A 19,986-nucleotide genomic window follows, 5' to 3' on the forward strand; every position below is an offset into this window, starting at 1 on the left:
ACAGTGAAGCACAGTGTTCTACAAGAATAAGCAGTGATAGATGATTAGAAGAGCCTCTATATATACTGTATAGGGAAATGATTTCACAATTGTGATACCATTGCGAAATTCTTTTGAAAAATGTTTCCTCATGGCCTTTGCATGAGGGAGGGTATGGGTTGGGCTGACTGGACCTTTATCTGTAGAGTTATTTCTTATTCAGCAAAATATTCATCTATCCATCCATCCATTTTCTAAACCGCTTATCCTACTGGGTCACGGGGGGTCTGGAGCCTATCCCGGAAGCAATGGGCACGAGCCAGGGAACAACCCAGGATGGGGGGCCAGCCCATCGCATTACACACTCACACACCATTCACTCACACATGCACACCTACGGGCAATTTAGCAAGTACAATTAGCCTCAGCATGTATTTGGACTGTGGGGTATAGGGAGCTGCCCACTGGCCCAATGGCGTAATCCAATGGTGCAGCCGAAGGCTATGAATGCGTGTTGTTTCTTCCGAGCGCTCCTGGAAATTACTTACCCTTTTTACTATATAAAGTATTCTATTAGACACATATCTGACTCCATTTTATTAAAGACCTTATTTCAGTATATTGTAGTCATGATGTTTATGTTGTTTGGATTACTTAGGGACTCTCCTTTATATTACCAACTCTAATTTACCCCTGACGGAGGAGTCCGCCAGATTCGCCTCGGCCGACAGGGCGATCCGCGGACCTGTTCCACAGGGTTTGTCTTAGAGGTATGGAAATCGCCACCATTTAAGACAATGTCAGCCTCTGATTATTCGGGTCCCTCGATCTATATAATTACCCAAAGGCTCAGTATCCGCCAATCACTGAGCTTGTGGGCGCCTTGGAGATTAAGCCGATGTTTACCCAAACCACATGTACGTCCACCTCAGAGGCTCAGCCGGGGGCAGCCCATATCATAACATGTGTCAACCTCAGTGGCTGTGAAGGCGCACGTTTCGAATAGGTAGTTTGTACGAGGCTTACTTTGGGCCTGTCTCAGGGACTCCACCGATGCTACCCGGTATCTACCTTGTGAGCGTCTCAGGGACTATGCCCGGTGCCTAGGAACATAGTGTGTACGCCCCTCAGAGGGTAGATACCGAACCTTTCATCAGCATGTGTTGACCTCAGAGGTTACGTCGGCCCATAACTGAGCTTGTGCGAACTCCAGAGGTGTAGTTTTGGTATCCACCTAACTTAACTTGGGCAGTCGAGTTTGGGACCCGGATAAAGGGAATTTAACCCAGAGGCTGCAAGATAGTATTTACCACTTTAGTCCTAATTAGGATAGAAATCCAATCTGTAAAGTTTATAAAGAAGTTAGCAAATCAGACAGTCGTAAAGTAATCAGAACATTTATTAAACATACTACAATATACAATCATTGACATGTGGCCACATATTCTGAAATACATTAGGACACATACAATATTAAACAATCACATATCTCAGCTGAGAGTGCACAAAGTTCTCAGGGGCTCAGCCGGGGGGCAGCCCGGAAAGTCTACAGACTACAGATGGACTTTCGCACAGTTCTCTGTGGGAGCTCTGATTACTCTGACTCCCCGAACTCTTCTGAGGCCCTTCCTTAAGTATCCAACCCAGGTGATGGCATGTCTCTGAAGACTGACCAATTTCGGTCAACGGTTAATTTTAGGGACATTGCTGACCTTGGTTCTCAAGTCCCCACCCAACCAGATCACTTTAGGGGGCGGTTATAATTCCCTTGTTCTACCATGTGAGAGGTTCTCTCATTTTGGTGGGTTTAGCCGAATTTGTCTATATTCCTTAACTTTGAGAGTATAATACTCGCCGCCTCATGCCCATTCAGGTGTCTGTGTCTTGAGGCTGACGGCTGTTGTTGCTGTGAGTTGACTGTAGGGCTCCGGCCACTCCAGGGGTGAAAGGTCTTGCTTTTCCTGTGTTGCTCCAGTTATTTTTATCCAGTCTCTCAGGAGCCGGCAGGCCTTTGCCTTCCTTAAAAGGGGAGGTCTGATGAGTGGAGTCCAGTCTGGTCAGGGTCACGGATCCTTTTCTTAGACTCTGAAATGGACTGATGCAGGCTGATCAGAGTTGGCGCCTGCGGGGCCTATAAGTTTTATGTCCTTACAGTTTCATGTAATTTTAGACAACATTTAGACAACAAACACGAAATATCAAAATCATCACCAAAAACACTATCATTTCAATTAATCATTCAAAACAATCTTTTTTTACAAATGCTTTATAGCTTCTCATATTGTCTTTGTGTTTGTGTGGGAGTGTAGGATGGTGAAAATATATTCTGAATTAGTTATACATCTTTAATTTCACAAAAAAAAGATTGCTTTGCATTTGTTCTTTTTGTGGATGCTGTCACGATAGGTCGCGGAGGCAAGCGGCTGGCAGGTGTGGAAAAAGCAAGCGGACAGGCAAAAACGGGGCAAAACGGGAGTTTAATTAGGAAGCGCGGACGGGGAAACATCTCACGCATACAAACATCAATGACGGACACTGGACTCGGGTAAGACACTGACTGAAATACACAGGACTGATTGAAAATAAACAGAACCAGCTGGGTACGATTTGGGAAACACACGTGGGTAAGCAGGGGGCGTAGCACACAGGAGGAGCGGACGAGCTGGGCGTGACAGAACCCCCCCCCAAAGGCGCGCTTCACCGGGCGCGCCTGGGAGGAGGCGAAGGACGGGACGAGACCGGGGAACCAAAACCTGAAAAACAAGAACCAAAACCATCAAGGGACAGGGAACAAGACAGACAGGCAAAACTGACACAGAGGCAGAAGCCAGGACAAGACACGACACAGGACAGGAAAGGCAGAGAGACAGATCAGGAAGGGAGAAACAGAGGGAACAGGAGGAACAAAAGGAGCGGGAGTGATGGGAGGGAACGACAGGAAACCAGGAGCGGAGCGGGGCAGAACAAAGGGACCAAGAACAGAGGACAGCGGGACAGAGGCAGGAGGAGGGACAAACACTGGCGGGACCGGGGCAGGAAAGGGAGAGAAGGAGGGGGAATTAAGGGGAGCCCGAGGGAGCCCAAGTGGGCGACGGGAGGCAGCCGGAGGGGCCGCCGGCGGCCGGGAGGCCGGAGCCGGAGGGGACCTCGGAGGGGCAGAGGAGACAGGGCGAGGGACCCGCGGAGGGGCCAGGGAGGGAGCAGGAGGGAGCACCAGGGAAGGGGACAAGGGAGCTGGAAGGGGCCAGGGCGAAGGCAAGGCGAGGGGGGGAGCCGGCGCAGGCGGCGACGTCCTCCGACGGGCTGAAGGTAGGGGCCCCGCAGGCGACCGAGGAGCCGCCGTCGGGGAGCCCCCAGGCGACCGACCAGGCACCGGAGGGGGGAGCGAGGCAGGGCGACGAGGCATCGGAGGGGGACCCGCAGGCGACAGCCGACCCGGAGGGCCAGGAACCGCAGGCGCCCCCCGAGCCCCAGCGCAGGCGACGGAGGGCGAGCCAGGGGGCAGGGCGGGCAGGACCCCCGTCCTGCGTCTGTGTCCCCTCCCCTTACGGGACACAGACATTATGACCCTCGGTCGGGGTCGAGTTCGCCGGAGCGAGGGACAAGGGGTCACAGGAGCGGGGCCACGGACAGTAGCGGGGCCAGGGACAGGGACCCGAATAGGGTCAACAGGCGGAGGGGGCGCCTCTGGAGCTGCAGCAGGGAGAGGGGGCGCCACTGGAGCTGCAGCAGGGAGAGGGGGCGCCACTGGAGCTGCAGCAGGGAGAGGAGGCGCCGGGACAGGAACACGGTCAGGCTGCGGGGCCGCCGGCCCGGGAGCTGCAGGTGGCTGCAGTGGGGGCGCCGGCCCAGGCGCTGCAAGCCGCTGTCGTGGGGGCGCTCGCCCGGGAACTGCAGGTGACTGCAGTGGGGGCGCCTCGGGAGCGGCTGCAGCAGGCGAAGACAGGAGCGCCTCAGGATCGGCTGCAGCAGGCGAAGACGGGAGCGCCTCAGGAGCGGCTGCAGCAAGAGGAGAGGGGAGCGGCTGCGAAGGCGGCTGCGCGAGCGGCGTAGGCGGCTGCGCAGGCGGCCGCGCAAGCGGCGTAGGCGGCTGCTCGGGAGCAAAGTCCGAGGGCGGCAGCGGTCGCACGGGAGCGGGGTCCGTGGGCGGCGGCGGCCGCATGGGAGCGGGGTCCGCAGCTCTCCGGAGCTGGATCAGCCTCCGGAGATCCTCTGTTAGTTTCTCCAGGTCAGCTGGAGGGGAAGCGGGAGTGAACGCGGCGAACTCCTCCCCAAGCTGCCTGGCGAGCTGGTCCACCTCAGGCGACCCCTGCCCGGCCAGTTCATCCATCAGTATAACCCCTGGAGGGTGAAGAACTGGGTGGCGAGGTTAAGGGGCGTAGCGATCACCTCCTGCGGGAGCGCCGGGCAGGTCCCGCGCAGGCGAGACAGGCTTGGCCCCTTTAAGGCGCCGGGGTACTCGCGGAATAGCGTCTCTTCCCATCCGGATTCCTCCCCAATTGTCCAGGCGTTCCGGCCGGTAGGTGCACCGCTCTAGGGGCGGTAGGAGGACTGGACTTCTCCGCTCGGAGTCCGCGAGTAGGAGGGGTTCCTCCTCCTCGTCTTCAGACGGGAGCCATAGCCTGGCTAGCGCGCAGGCTCCCAGGCAGATCTCCGGCTCCTTCGGGATCCGTCTTGCCCGCTTGCTTTTCTTTTTGAGGTCCGTCATTCTGTCACGATAGGTCGCAGAGGCAAGCGGCGATCGTGCTGGCAGGTGTGGAAAAAGCAAGCGGACAGGCAAAAACGGGGCAAAACGGGAGTTTAATTAGGAAGAGCGGACGAGCTAGGCGTGACAGATGCCGTGAGTGTATGTGTTTTCTGTGCGAGATTCGTTAGTATTGTCCTAAGGAGGCACCTGTATGCAGTGAGACCGGACTCTCTCCTCAAGTGCAAAATGTGAATTTGCATTTTTACAGGGTGGTTCTGTAACACTCCTTAATATTCATGAGAGAATATTACTGATTGGTCACTGAATCCCTTAAACCGGGGGAGCCCAAATCCAGTCCTGGAGGGCCAGAGTCCTGCACATTTTTGGGTTTCCCCTCATTTAACACACCTGATTCATCTCCTTGTGCTAATAACCACACAGCTCTTGAACTGAATCATTTATGGTGGATCAGGGAAAGAACTAAGCTGCACAGGGCTCCGACCCCCCAGGACTGGATTTGGACACCCCTGCCTTAGGCAGAAGAAACAGGCAGCACATGTTGATGTTAACTGGCCAATCAGGTAGTGCCTCTCTCATAAATATTAATCAGCCAGCCAATCATGTAGGGCTTCACTCATGAATATTAAAAGATTCTCCTGATCCACCTTGTTAAATTTGCACCCTGGACGCACTGGAAGTGAGGCGGAAAATATAAAATTTCATTTCGGCGCCCATGTTAACAGATTAGAGCGGCCGCGTGCGTGCGCGAGATGCGGGGCTCAAGCTCGCGGCAGCGGCGCCGCATCTACAGTCACGCGCGCGGTAAGCGGTTCTCTATGGAAGCGTATTGCATTCATCTGAGAAGAAATCAGTTCTGTTTTTCCGAGTTAATGAGATAATAATCCCGTTTTTCTGAGCAATATTTTTCTGAGTTAATGAATCCTTTCTGTTTTTCATGATGCACGATCTGTGTAGTTTAATCCGCTTTTATTGATGGTTTGTAGATGGTATTATCATTAGTTTGCCGGCTTTGCGCGGCACCTATTCCGCCCCGCTTGACACTGCAGTGTTTCTCCCGGATCAGTAGATACAGTATGACGTGCAGTATGAAATGCATTCAGACCGGTGTTCTATAAATTCATCCTACCTGTGAATCCGTCCTACTTACGCTCACCGCGCATGCGCTTCTGAATATTTTTCCACTTTTGCGGAACGCCCATAAATCCGTGCTGCTCTTGTGGTTAACGTTACCTGCGGTGAGTATATATATATTTTTTTCTTGTTTGTCAGATTTTATGGTAACGTTTTCTTGTTTGAGTGATTTTATGTTAACTTTGATTGTACATATAATGTAACTGTAACAGTTTATGAATATACTATTAGTATATTTTATGACAGAACACATGTATAACGTTATTTTTTATGCTAACCTGTAGTAGCTTGTCCTAGTCGTACACGTTGTACACATTTTTACCGTTTGTGTGGATTTATTTTATATTGTTTTCGCTATACAAATAATTACTAACAATTTAACTAGCTACCTAACTAGTTTTCATGGCAGCGAAAACACCTAGACTCTAAAAATCAATGCACCAAAGACAATCAAATGATACTTAAGTGTTCATATGATTCTGTAGATAATAGGAAGGTTAAATAAAACTTAATTTTAATGGTCACATTCACACACTATTATCAGTTTGGCCACCAGTCAGGCTACAATGCATGTGACTATAGGAGAAAACCATAGCACTTTGAGTAAACCCACCAAACACAGGGACAACATGCAAACTCTGCACACAGAGCCCCAGGTGGGGAATTGAACCTGCAGTCGTGAACCCCTTGCCCCCGTTTTAACCATGTCCCTATAACCAATGTTACTGTGCAAACCTAGATGGAGAACTTCAATATGGAACAAGGAGAGTGATCAAAACAAAGGAGGAGGCCAGGTCAATCTTCAGTGAGTTCCATTCATCACCTTTGGGAGGGCACACCGGGATCAACAAGACACGGAATGCCATATGTTCCAGATTCTACTGGTATGGCATGTCAGTGGACATTGAAAACTGGGTATGTATGAGTTGATGTATTTTCTTCAAATGAATGTGAAGACTCTACAGGCATGAAATGTTTTTATATCCTTTAGATCTTGGAATGTGATGAGTGCCAAAAGGTAGGGAGGCCTTTGACAGCTGTACAGACACTGGAGTGTATTAAGGTAATCCGTAAATTTTTTTTAGAGACATTAAGACGCTAAATGGCTATAAATAAATGCATGCAGTATGTATATACAGTTCATACTCCAATCTCTACATGTACTTTTACAAATTTCAAATTGTATTTACTAGTATTTACCCCAAGAGTAAATACACACAAACATAGTGTGTTTTGTTATAGGTATCTGCTGTGTGGGAGCTGGTTGGAATAGATTTGACTGGACCATTGCCTAAAACCACTGATGGCTACCAGTATATCCTTACAGTGACAGATTACTTCTCTAAATGGGTTGAAGCATTTCCTTTGAAAGGAAAGTCTGCAACTGAAGTTGGAAAGCATCTCTGTTCCATGATTTACAGACACGGATGTCCGAACAGAATTCTGTCAGATCAAGGAAGAGAATTTGTCAATGAAGTAATGAAGTGTCCTTTTAAAGTGCAGGCAGTCAGATATTGGGTTTGGAGTAGACCAGTAGCCTTAAGATGTTTATGACCAAAAAGTAGTATTATCACTGTAACTAAGCTTTATTCAGTACCATTGAGAACACATTTCTTTCTTTGTTTATTTACAAATGTATTTATTTAGTATTTAATAGCTTTGTTTTTCTTTTAAAGCTCAACCACAGCCTGTGTGAGATGTTGCACATTGAGAGAAGTGTAACTGCAGCCTACCATCCACAAACAAATGGACTGGATGAAAAAACAAACAACAATATAAAACGGTTGGTGTTTTATTTTTTTTTGGATGTTTTATTTCTTGTGTGTTGTGACCAAATTTGTCATATTTACTAATTTTATTATTTTTTTATTTTAAATTATCTGTTAAGAGCTCTGAAGAAACTGGTTAACAACCAGCAGAATGACTGGGACATCTATCTGGATGCAACATTATTTTCTTTAAGGTCAAAGGTCCATACAACCACTAAACATTCACCATTTCTGCTTGTGTACGGAAGAGAGGCAGTGTTTCCTTCACAGGTTCCCATTAAATTGCCAGTAAGTACAATTACTCATATCTTGACATAGTTTAGCATAGTTTCTTGTGACAAGGTGATTGCAAGCTAATGAATTGGGGCTTGAACAGCCATGGCAATTGCTTCTGAAAACAGCTACGACATGTTCCGTTTTTTATATATCTATTTTATAATCAAATATAAGGTCTTGTAGTTTCAATGCAGATGTTTGTGCTGTTTTTGCAAACTGTCCTGTGGTAGAACTATGTCTTGAAAGTTTTCCACAGCTTTCTATGTACATAGAGGGGGTGTAGATGTTTTCACCTTTTTATTTCTTAAATTGTTTACATTTAGGGGCAGCACGATGGGTTAGTGGTTGGCACTGTTGCCTCACAGCAATAAGGTCCTGGTTTCAAACCCGTTTGAATGGGGCCTTTCTTTGGGGAGTTTGTTCTCCCTGTGCACAGTTGTTATAATTTGTATGACTTTTCAACCTGTTTTGTTTCACTTCATGTTAAGGCCATGCAGGACAGGGAAAATGTTAATCATAAATTGTGATTTCTGTCTTTCCATTGTGGTCTTACTTGTTAGCTTTCCACAATCATCCTCCCTGATGAAGCAAGTTACGGTGAGTTCAAACAGTTGAAAAACAAAACAATGGAGGGCATTAAAGCTACCACAGAAGAAAATATAAAGAAATCACAGGAAAAGCAACAGGCAGCTTATGTGAAAAGGGTGCAAAAGAAATACAAAAATGTTGTGTACAAAGTTGGAGATGAAGTTCTTTTGGCCAACATAAGAAAATATGGAAGGAAGGGTGGCAGAATGGAACCTGATTTCTCTGGACCATACACTATAGAGACAATCAGTGGGAAAATTGTAACACTAAAAAATCGCGAAGGAGCAATATTGAGAAACAAATATAACATCAGCCACCTGAAGCCATACAGAAGGAGCTCACAACCCACTACACAACCCACTGATCCATCCAACGACCCTCCTTGTGTGGAACGAGTCAAGCCCACGCTAAGACCTCAGCAGTCTTTGGACAAGGACAATGACCCAGAGGTAATCAAGCACAACTTGAAGAGACCCTCTGTTATTGTTTTTGCCAAAAACATGCAAAAACATATTGATGGCTCAGATGACAGCACCCCTCCCCCTGACAAAAAGAACACAGGCACCACAGGCAAAATACCAACACAGGACAAAAACCCTATATCAAAGAGAACACCCCAAGAAGAAGGTCTTGTCTTGTAACTACAAAGCTCCCAGTTGGCCAGTTTGGCCCTGTCCAGTTGGCCAGTATAGCCCTGTCCATCGTTTTGTGTGTTACATTTACTTTTTGCCTGTTTGACCGGTTGGTCACAAGTTTGTTGCTTGAATTACAGATCGGTGAACAAAATAACAGCATGATCAGATAACTATACACAAAATAGTTAATCTCTAAACAATGCCAAAAATATGTTTATGTATAAACAGTTTTAAAAATTAGGAAAGGGTGAGCAGCCCAACTGACTATTTAGTCCACCCTCCGTATATTCCATGTTTTATGTTTGCATGAGTTCAGTTTGTCTGCTTCATTACAAATTCTTTAGATATTTCTTGCTTTTGACTGTTGGTCTGATGGACCTCTTTATTGTAACACTAACTGTTTTACATTTGCTTTTTAGTGATGATGCTTTGGGCTGCAAAGGACACTGGGAGGGTTGAAGCAGTTGTTGGCCCATACAAACTGTATGATCATTCTTTTCGCACCCTGCAGGGGAATGAGTGGCTTTTGGATGAAGTAAGAGAAGGAAAATAAGTTGTCCAACATATTAATACTGTAGTTTTGCATGTTGCTTATAAACCTGTTGTCTACAGGTTATTGATGCATATGTGCACTACATTTTGGAGAAACAACAGGCAAGTTTCAATTATGAAAACAGTTAACATTTGTCCATTTTTAAACTACATATTCAATCTATAAAAGACAAGATTATTTATTTTTTACAGAAACTAATACACCAGATGTGTGCAGTTGTGGCAACATCTTTGTTTACTGGCAAATTCCGAACTCTCATGAAGGTAAATCATAACATAGTGTAACATTTTATATCTTGCATGATTAAGTATTACTAACTTACTCTTACCACTTACCACAGATGAAATTTCCTGTGGTGGACAAGTGGGCATGCCCCGTGAATGTTGGAGCCCATTGGATACTTGTGGTGAGTGGGAATTAGGAACACTATATCATTGTGAAACAATAAATATTACAATTACATATTTTTTATATTATTAAAAATATCATAACTAATATTATGTATGTTTGATTGCATCAAAATATTTCTAGGTTGTCGACATTCCCCTCAAAAAAATCATTCTGATGGACCCATTTGGAAATGAAGCCTCCTATGAGAGGAGAATTTTGCGCAACTGGAGGTATCACAGTTCAAGTATATTGAATATTTTCTTTTGGAAAAATTATAATGTCTTTACTTTGTTATATGTGAATGTAATGACCTTTATGTTTTAGGAATTTTATGAAACAGAGAGGGGATGATGAGAACAGAGCAACATGGACAGTAGCAACCCTGCAACACAACAAGCAGAGAGATGGTAGCAGTTGCGGCGTTTTAATTTTGAAGGTAAATGTTTTAAAAACTTTTCATTGATGCTTTTAAACCTATTCCAGTTTATAATTTGTTGTATACAGGTGTTGGTTTTGCAGAAGGAATAATAATGACACAGCTATCATTGCTGTGTGTTATTTATTTGTTGTTGTGTACAGCGACCTTGAAATACCCAAAAAGCACATTTTAAATAAATATTTGTTGTAGTTCTATTGATTTCTTCAGCTTTAGTTCTATACCAGCAACATTGCACTTCATGGTGTATTGCATATGCTGAAATGAAAAGATTTATGCTGAACCTCAGTTTAGGGTCGAGGATATGTACTCATATTGTGACAAATTTATAGTGATATTGATATACTTGTTTATTCTTTTTTGCAGTTTGCTGAACATCTCCTTTCAGAGGGAGACATCAGTCGAGTTCAGACGACTTCAGATTTCGTGACAAATGCCCGATTGGAAATAGCCTGTTCCCTCCTGGAATATCAGGGTGGGTTCTAGAGTAATTAAATATCCACAATAATCATCTAACTGTGTTGCTTCAGTCATACACATTTCATAATAAAAGCACAAAAAGCTTATGGGAACTTCTGTGTGTGTAGGCAAGGCATTGGACTACTGTGTCATTTGCTCCATGATGGAAGGCGATGCTGACAAAACCCTAATTGAAATGGTAAATTTTTGCAGGTCATTAAATATATACAACAATATATATAGAGTATTACTTTGTTCTGTCTGCAAAAGATTCTAATTTATTACTTTTTTATACTTACAGGTCCAATGCGACCACTGCAACAGATGGGCACATTTTCAATGTGCAAATTTTGATCCAAAGAATCAGTTTGCTTTCATTTGTACAAAGTGTTTGTGAAAGTTTTTTTTTTCTTTTTGGCTTCAAATACATATTAAAGTACCAGTACTTTTGTGTTGTCATTTTGTTCAATTCCACCACAAAATAACATTATACTTCATGGGGTTGAAGTGTGTCATAAAAAAATCCTACCCCACTTTATGGTAGCATAATTTCATGGGGTTGAAGTGTGTCATAAAAAAATCCTACCCCACTTTATGGTAGCATAATTTCATGGGGTTGAAGTGTGTCATAAAAAAATCCTACCCCTCGTTATGGTAGCATAATTTCATGGGGTTGAAGTGTGTCATAAAAAAATCCTACCCCACTTTATGGTAGCATAATTTCATGGGGTTGAAGTGTGTCATAAAAAAATCCTACCCCACTTTATGGTAGCATAATTTCATGGGGTTGAAGTGTGTCATAAAAAAATCCTACCCCACTTTATGGTAGCATAATTTCATGGGGTTGAAGTGTGTCATAAAAAAATCCTACCCCACTTTATGGTAGCATAATTTCATGGGGTTGAAGTGTGTCATAAAAAAATCCTACCCCACTTTATGGTAGCATAATTTCATGGGGTTGAAGTGTGTCATAAAAAAATCCTACCCCACTTTATGGTAGCATAATTTCATGGGGTTGAAGTGTGTAAATAAAATTATGCTACCATAACATGCGGTAGGATATTGTTATGTAGTGCAGTTCAATTAAATACCTCCCATTTATACAGGTAGCATTTTCTGATAAGGTAGGAAAAACTGATGGTTAAAACTATAACATTGCGCTACGGTAGGAAAATCTGATAAGGTAGGATGAATCGTTAGAACACCGGTTAAACAATACGTTTACACAGAGTGCTTGTGATCAGTGGCCTATACTACGAATCAGGGTTACTGGCTTATCGAGGTAACTTGATGGATTTAAGGTACCACAGTTTAAATGAACTTCATATTTGTTCATCGGGATGTCTGAATCGGTGCTGATCAGTACTACGATGCCAGTTATGCAATGTGTCACGGGTGTTCGGCAAGGATCGTGGGTAGAGCGGCGATCGTGCGGGGAAGCAGAGAAGCAGGAAGCAGGCAGGCAGGATTCGGGACGAAACAAGGGATTTAATTAAGGAACACTGGGAGCAGGAGACATGGAACGCCAACTAACATCAATGACAGACACGGGTTAGTACAAATCAGGAACTTAAATACATGAAACAAGGCAGCAGGAAACAAGACACGACTGGGCACGATCAGGAAATCACACGTGGGTAATTAGGGGGCGTGGCACACACGAGGAGCGGACGGAGCGGGCGTCACACAATGTAGTTTTGATAAAACTTTTCTGTCATTTAACATAAGAGGAAAAAAATAATTATACTGTAGTCAAATTGGCTGATATAAAATCGTTTAAAACTGTGACAAATTTTGCCTTTTTTTACAGTGTATACTTCCAGTCACAAGGTAGCAGATACGGATTTCTGAAATAGCAAAGGTAAAGGTCAATGATTAATATCCCTCATCTCTTTTAAAACTATAGGTAAGATGCTGTTTTGATATCCTGTCTAGGGTTGGAGTGTAACAGTATTCACGGGAAAGGGGAATGGGATAAAGGGACAAACGGGGTGAGGGCAAGAAGGGAACACCAGTGGACAAAGGGATATTTTTTGTATTTTCATTTTTTTTCATGTATAATACTGACACTGAACAAATAACCCGGTGCAAAAGACTTTGGGAGTGACCACAGCCAAAATAACAAACAAAATCCCCAACTATCAAGTGCGACCCACAGCTAATCTCACCTAAGTGCAAAAGAAAAGGAAAACAAAAGACAAACACTCCACCTCACTCCCTAACCAAATAAACAGTCCAACACACACTTGCAAAACAAAATAGCTGGGGGTGCAACGGATCGCGGTTGATCCGTGATCCGTACGGATTACAATCCACGGTTCGGAACGCACGTGATCCGCGGATTAACTCGTTTTTTAAACTTTTAGATAAATAAAAAAAAAAATAACCGCAGATAAAACAGTGTTTTCTGCTGATATTGCTTAAATAATAAATAATTAATTACACAGAAGTCGTGTTTACGTCAGCGGAACATGTGACTCAGTCAACAACGATGGCTAGCGGCGGAACAGAGGAACTCGAAAAGCCTTCCGCGTCATTCAAATCTTTTGTATGGGAGCATTTTGGCTTTCCTGTAAAATATAATGATGACGGAAGAAGGGTGGTGGACAAAACAGTTACAGTGTGTAGACACTGTGGCACGAGAAAGCCGTATGAAAGTGGCAATACATCGAGTATGGCCACGCATCTGAAGCGACATCACCCCGGTGTGCAGACAGGATGCAAACCGAAGCAACCACAGCAACAGCTGCTCACCGCTGCATTTAAGCAGCACTTTGCACCAGAATCAGAGCGGGCTAAAGCTATTACCAAATCTATCGGGATGTTTATCGCGGCAGACATGAGGCCATACTCTGTTGTTGAAAACAAGGGTTTTAAAAACCTCCTAAAAGTGCTTGAGCCACGGTACGAAATACCCTCGCGCACACATTTCAGCATGAAGGTCATGCCTGAACTTTACGAACAGGAAAAAAGCAAAATCGTCGCAGACTTATCAGATGCATCCTCTATTTCGATCACCACAGACGGGTGGACATCAAGGGCTACCGAAAGCTACGTGACTGTGACTGCCCATTATATAACAGCGGGATGGGAGATGCAAAGTCCGGTGCTACAGACACGCCCCCTCTATGAGACTCACACAAGCACAAATCTAGCGCAAATCCTGATAGAAGCAGTAGCTGAGTGGAAGTTAAAGAGACACAATGCATGTAGCAATATCCCAGTCACCACAGATAATGCCAGAAACCAAGTAAATGCAGTGACAGAAGCTGGACTAGGGCCACAGATATCTTGCTTTGCACATGTGATAAATTTAGCATGCCAAAGAGGAATCTCAGTTAACCAGATGGATCGCCTTCTTGGGAGGATTAGGAAGGTGGTTTCTTTTTTCCACAGAAGTACAACAGCAGCTCATGTCCTTAAAACAAAGCAAGAAATGCTACAGCTACCAGCCCACAAGCTCATACACGACGTCACTACAAGATGGAATTCCACATATGACATGTTGGAGCGCTATCTTGAGCAGCAGGCAGCAGTATACTCTGCACTGACAGAAAAGACACTGAAAAAAAATATCAGAGACATTGTCACCTTGTCTGATGATGATGTGAAAGTAGCAGAGGAGGTCCTTCAGCTCCTCAAACCTCTCAAAACAGTCACAACCCTATTGAGTACTGAAAATGCACCATCTGTGTCCATGATCCTACCTCTGAAAACCAGAATTATACAATCCATGTGTGCAAATGAGGAAGACACCAGCATTACCAGAGATGTTAAGGCTGCCATAAGAGGGGACCTGATTTCCAGATACAACAACCCCCCTGAAATACAAGATTATCTTCACAGATCTACTGCACTTGATCCAAGGTTCAAGTCCCTGACTCACATAGAACCAGCCCTACGCGAGAAGACATACACTGATCTCACAACTGAGATTGTGGCTACTGAAGAGGTAAAAAATAATACAGTTATTCATATTATTTAATATTAATATAATTAAGTTATAAAATATTTTAACTATTATTTATGTGAATATTTGATCTTAATTTTGAAAATTACCAGCATATGTTATTGATTGCCTATGAAATATATAACAAGAAATATAGTTAAATAACTCAGTAATTTTTTCTGCAGGGTCAAGCCACAGAGCCAACACCCTCTGAAGAAGACACAGGGCCAAATGCATCTCCTCCACAAAAGAAGTCTGCCATAGAAGAGCTTTTTGGGGATACATTTGTGAAAGAGTCAGACACAGAGAAAACTTTTTACAACACAATCAAAGAGGAGGTAGCATCATACAGGGCAGCAAGCAGTTTGCCAGTGGATGGTGGTAATCCGCTGGCGTGGTGGAAACACAATGAGTGTAAATACCCTCACATTGCAAAAATGGCAAGACACTACCTTGCTGTGCCTGGCACTTCAGTTCCTAGTGAGAGGGTATTCTCCACAGCAGGTGACATAGTGACAGCTAAGAGGTCTACTCTCTCCCCAGAGAATGTAGACATCCTCATCTTTTTGAAAAAAAATTTGTCATTATAAGGTTTGGCCTGTTTTCAGTTCTCAGGTTGTTTTTCAATTGTTGCATTGAAGTATTCAAGTATTGAGAATTTTATTAAAAAATTGTATTTATTCAGCTTTTTCAGTTATTTCTTGGTTTTATTTTTGTAATTTATTTTAGTTATTTTTGATAAAACCAAAAGTTCCTTGCCATACTGTTCTTGTAATAAATGAGAAGCAAATTACATTTGACTCCTCCCCTTTTTGCTGATCCGAAAATTGATCCGATCCGTGACTCAAAATCCGTGATATGATCCGAACCGTTAGTTTTGTGATCCGTTGCACCACTAGAAATAGCAGTCACTCCCTATGCAGCAATACAATCACACATACATAACATACACACAAGTCAAAGCAACAAGGGGGCTAGTGAAGACGTAAACCAAAGAAAACCAAGCGGGGAGACAGCAAGCCAAACTGAGGTCGCGGGGGGGACCGGAGCCTGTCCTTGGAACAACAGGCGTAGGCAGGAACCAACCCTGGGCAGGAGTCAACACTCTGCAGGGCGCAAACACTCACAACTCAGATTTGCCAATTAACCTACCCTGCGCACTTTTGGACTGTGGGAGGAAACCGGAGCCCCTGCTGGAAGTCTTTCCCCATTCACCAGATTATATTGCCAGAAGACTGAAAATTAGATATCAAATACTAGAGTGACATAAAAACAAAAAACAAGTTTGCTTGTAATTTGACGCAAAACAGAAGATTATCTCTTTTTATATTTTGAGAAAACATTTTAATATTTATCCAACCGGTCAAATGGTTTAATACTTCATACAGCAGCATTTCTAAACTCATTCCTCAGCCCACCAGACAGCTCCACGTTTTTGCTCTGTCCCAGATCCCTGCATGCATGAACCAAACAGTCACCTTTTACTGCTGTGCTGAGAGCTTGGACAGAGCAAAACTGTGGATCTTTGCAGTGGGGTCCAAGGACTGGGTTGAGAAACCCTGGCATAGAGGAGACTGCAGTGAGAGCCAAGAAAAAAAGAGATTAGAGAGGAAGGTAAAATGCTTCCATTAGCATGGCAAATAAGCTGCAAGTACAGACCCTGTGCTTCCATTACAAACAAAAAGCCTGTATGACCCTCCTAAACACACAAGTCAGATTAACTTAACCAGGGGAAATAAGCATAAAACTTGGCAAAGACTAGACTATGAAAAGGGAAGGTGAACATCATACTTACACGAACTTCTGCTAAAGCAAATGGACAAACCCCTTTTAACTGAATGAAGTTACTTTAAAAAATTAATAATTCAAAAATAAATCAATAAAAATTAAGAAAAACACAATAATGCTTTGAACTAATACTGCAGTCAGTCCTAAATGTTCCCATGACATTCTTTTCGTCACGACGCACACTCGGTACATACTGGTTAAAAACCATTTATAATCCTTCATGTATCAGTCTATGATGGAGCACCCCAACCTGGGCCGCCCATCCAACATGGCAGATTTCTGCCCCCTGGCCCCGGAGACTAGCAGACTAACCTCAGGAAACAGGGAACCAGGAGGACATGGGCCGCTGACTGGATGGGCGACTCCAGAATGAGGTGAAGCAGAAGGTAGACTCCACAGCAGAGGACCGAGGAATGTAGACCAAAACCAGGGAACCTGAAGTGGCAAGAACACAAACCAGGACAGACATATAAAACCAAAGCAAACGCATCAGTGGCACAGCCCACCAGCTTGTGAAAGATGGCTACCTGGCATCATGAATCCCTTAATCAAAAACCTTTGTGATGGCAACTTTGTCACCCAGGACTGATCCCTTCTAAAGACCTCAAGTTTCAATGCAAGGTTTCTGAAATGTTTTGAAACATTAGTCCATGTGACTGCTGTGGTATTGTTCCAGGCAGGGAAAACAACTTAGGAGAAAATTTCCGTGCATGTTGGGTGTTTGTGGTACTGTTGGGCTGAGGGGGTAATTGAGTGACTATTAACCTTTGAAATCCAATTATATTATTTAAACAGGTTAGTAGTTAGACAGTGTGATTTAGATGAGGATAAGGATGTTTTATTGTCATTACAAAACGTGTTCTACATGAAGGGAACAAAATGAGGCACTCAGATCCGGTGTATTAGCAATAATAAAATAAAAATAAAATCGAAAGAACAATACAATGAATAATATGGTAACAATTAAAATAAAATAGAATAAAGACATTAAGATAGATTCCATTAGGAGAATTTAACCATGGATGTAAAGTGAGCAGGTGTGAGTGTAGCAGAGATTACTGAGGTCTGTGTGTAATAAAGTATATGTGACACTGGCTGAGGAAGCAGCAACGTGTGTGTGTGCAAAGTCACAGTAATAACCTGCAGCACTGAGGGATCTATTGCAGCGAAGCCCTGACATGTAACACTGGTGATGAATAGCAGTGTTAGATATAGGTATAGTGAGGTACTTATAATTATAGTAGGTGTAGGATCAAGGCCTGGATTAGATTTAGTTAGAAACATACAGGGCAAATCTAGATAACACATACACACACAGATTACATATAAATATAAATTTAGGGGCAGTGTGTAGCTCAGTGTGCTAAGCCTGTGATCAGAAAATAGCCCACTTTAGCCCAGCCTGGGCACATCTGTGGGTCCTTCAGCAAGGCCCCCAGCTCCCTGGGTGCCACTATGACTGGCTGTCCGTCACGGCCAGCTCACTCTGAGCAAGTTGGGGGAGGCAAAATGAAAATATCTTGATTGGGATCAATAAAAAGTATTAATTCTTATCCTACGGTCTGCGCATTCGGTCAATCAAAGTACAGAGAGTGGTAATGTGGACAATGCTGCTTGCATTTCCGGCCCAGCAAGGCCTGCTGATTCTCCACAGCTATATATATTCAGCACTGACCTTTTTCCATTCAGTGGTTGTTAAAATAACTTTGTGTAGCCTAGTAATGGTGTAGTGTAATATTCTTTGGTTTGTAATATAAGGGATTAAATAATATCTTCCAAGTGAGATACAGGCCCTCCACATTTTCAGTGAAAGGAGGCCAGACAGCATGAAAGCTCTTCCTACATTTGCCTCTGCTGTATCTCAGATTTTCAAAAGGTAACATAGAAAACACATCCTTAACCTATTGTCTGAAGGCAGGGGGTCTGGAGGACTTCCACTGTGTGAGAGTTGTTCTTCCACCCAGCAGAGAGGAGAAGGCTGTGGCTCTGGCCTGTGAGGCGGTGTATTGTTTTTCTGCGGGGAGATGTGAGCATCGGGTGAGACTCGACTCAAATGCAGCCACTTTGAGACAGACGTGGACTTTAAGGAAACACAGACTACACATGGAACAGCAATGACTGAGCTGGGGAACGCAGTGAGGGCAGACATATTTATACACAGCACACTAATCAGCGACAAAACAGGTGTACAGGGTTAGGATGGAGAACTATAATGGGATACAGGAGAATTAGGAGGGTTACAAAGGGCCAGCAGCGACCCCTGCTGGCATGAGTGGGAGGAGACATGAAAAAATAAGAGATTACAGATCATGACAGGAGCACCAAGCACAGCAACAGTGGGGTCATGCTCAATTATCACACCACATATATGAGAAAACATTATGAAAATCTGTTCCCAAAAATTGTTCAAACATCAGCATGAACGAAACATACGACTGGTTGTACCTAGGCTACACTGGCACTGACAGCAGAGTGTAACAAATTACCAGCTACGACATATATCTGATGATTCAGAAGAAAGACAAGTTGAAGAAACAAAGTGGTTAATTGACTATTGTATAATAATCAAATCACTTCATAATCATGTAATACATAATATGTCACGATGGGAAGAGGGACAATCCAAGGGCAGCCTTGTGGGTTTTATTGCTGAACCAAAAGACATGAATAGAACCCAAGAGGAGGAGGAGAGCACAAATAGGAGGGAGGGAGGAAGGAATAAGCAGGAGGAGTCGGGGAGAACCTACTAACACGGGGAGCAGGGAGGGGTCCTCCTCCTTTTTGGGTGAAACTAATTGCTTGTGACATGGTAAGAGGCAACTTCTTTCTTGAGAGAATTTCTTTAAAGGGCAAGACAACCAAAGCTGTAAATCTAACAGGAAAAAATAGCCTTTGTAGAATTCTATGTGAAGACCCTCTGGGCCAGGCGCCCTGCCGCTCTGCATTGTTTTCTTTGCATGTACAACTTTGTACTCCATAATTTTTATATTTTATCACGAAGCCTGAAGAGCAATATGAACTATATCTTGCTTTAAGTAAATTGTCTCATCCATTATTAGATTTAAACACAGTCATAATCCACAGCAAACTGTACTTACAGCCTTCATCCTGCTCTTCAGTCTCTGACGTGCTGCATCTAAATGGGGACTCGTCAAAAAGCCAAGTGGAGCTGTCATGAATGAAGGCCTTGTTCAAGCTTCCCCAGCCTGACAGCAGGTTAGTCTCTCATTTGACTAAAGTATATTTAATTTCTACAGAACTTTGCAGGCTCATCTAGGATAGAGAATTTCTGCTGCTGAGCGCATTAGAAGAGATTCTCAGAGGG

At 43.9% G+C, this 19,986-nt stretch overlaps 1 protein-coding gene and 2 long non-coding RNA genes across 7 annotated transcripts in view; 2 read left to right on the forward strand and 1 right to left on the reverse strand.

Annotated features, from left to right (window-relative positions):
• Nucleotides 1–19,986, reverse strand: part of LOC125725217 (NACHT, LRR and PYD domains-containing protein 3-like) — a 457,448-nt gene that overhangs the window by 171,800 nt on the left and 265,662 nt on the right. The gene's annotated exons all lie outside the window — the stretch shown is intronic.
• On the forward strand, nucleotides 7,818–9,605 carry LOC125725255 (uncharacterized). The gene is made up of 3 exons (XR_007387392.1): nucleotides 7,818–7,875; nucleotides 8,424–8,460; nucleotides 9,506–9,605. It is a non-coding gene; the product is annotated as an uncharacterized LOC125725255 (long non-coding RNA).
• LOC125725246 (uncharacterized) lies at nucleotides 10,170–11,369 on the forward strand. Its single transcript, XR_007387382.1, has 5 exons — nucleotides 10,170–10,259; nucleotides 10,354–10,465; nucleotides 10,832–10,940; nucleotides 11,053–11,123; nucleotides 11,226–11,369. It is a non-coding gene; the product is annotated as an uncharacterized LOC125725246 (long non-coding RNA).

This window comes from Brienomyrus brachyistius, unplaced genomic scaffold (assembly GCF_023856365.1).
Source record: "Brienomyrus brachyistius isolate T26 unplaced genomic scaffold, BBRACH_0.4 scaffold63, whole genome shotgun sequence".
NCBI lineage: Eukaryota > Metazoa > Chordata > Actinopteri > Osteoglossiformes > Mormyridae > Brienomyrus > Brienomyrus brachyistius.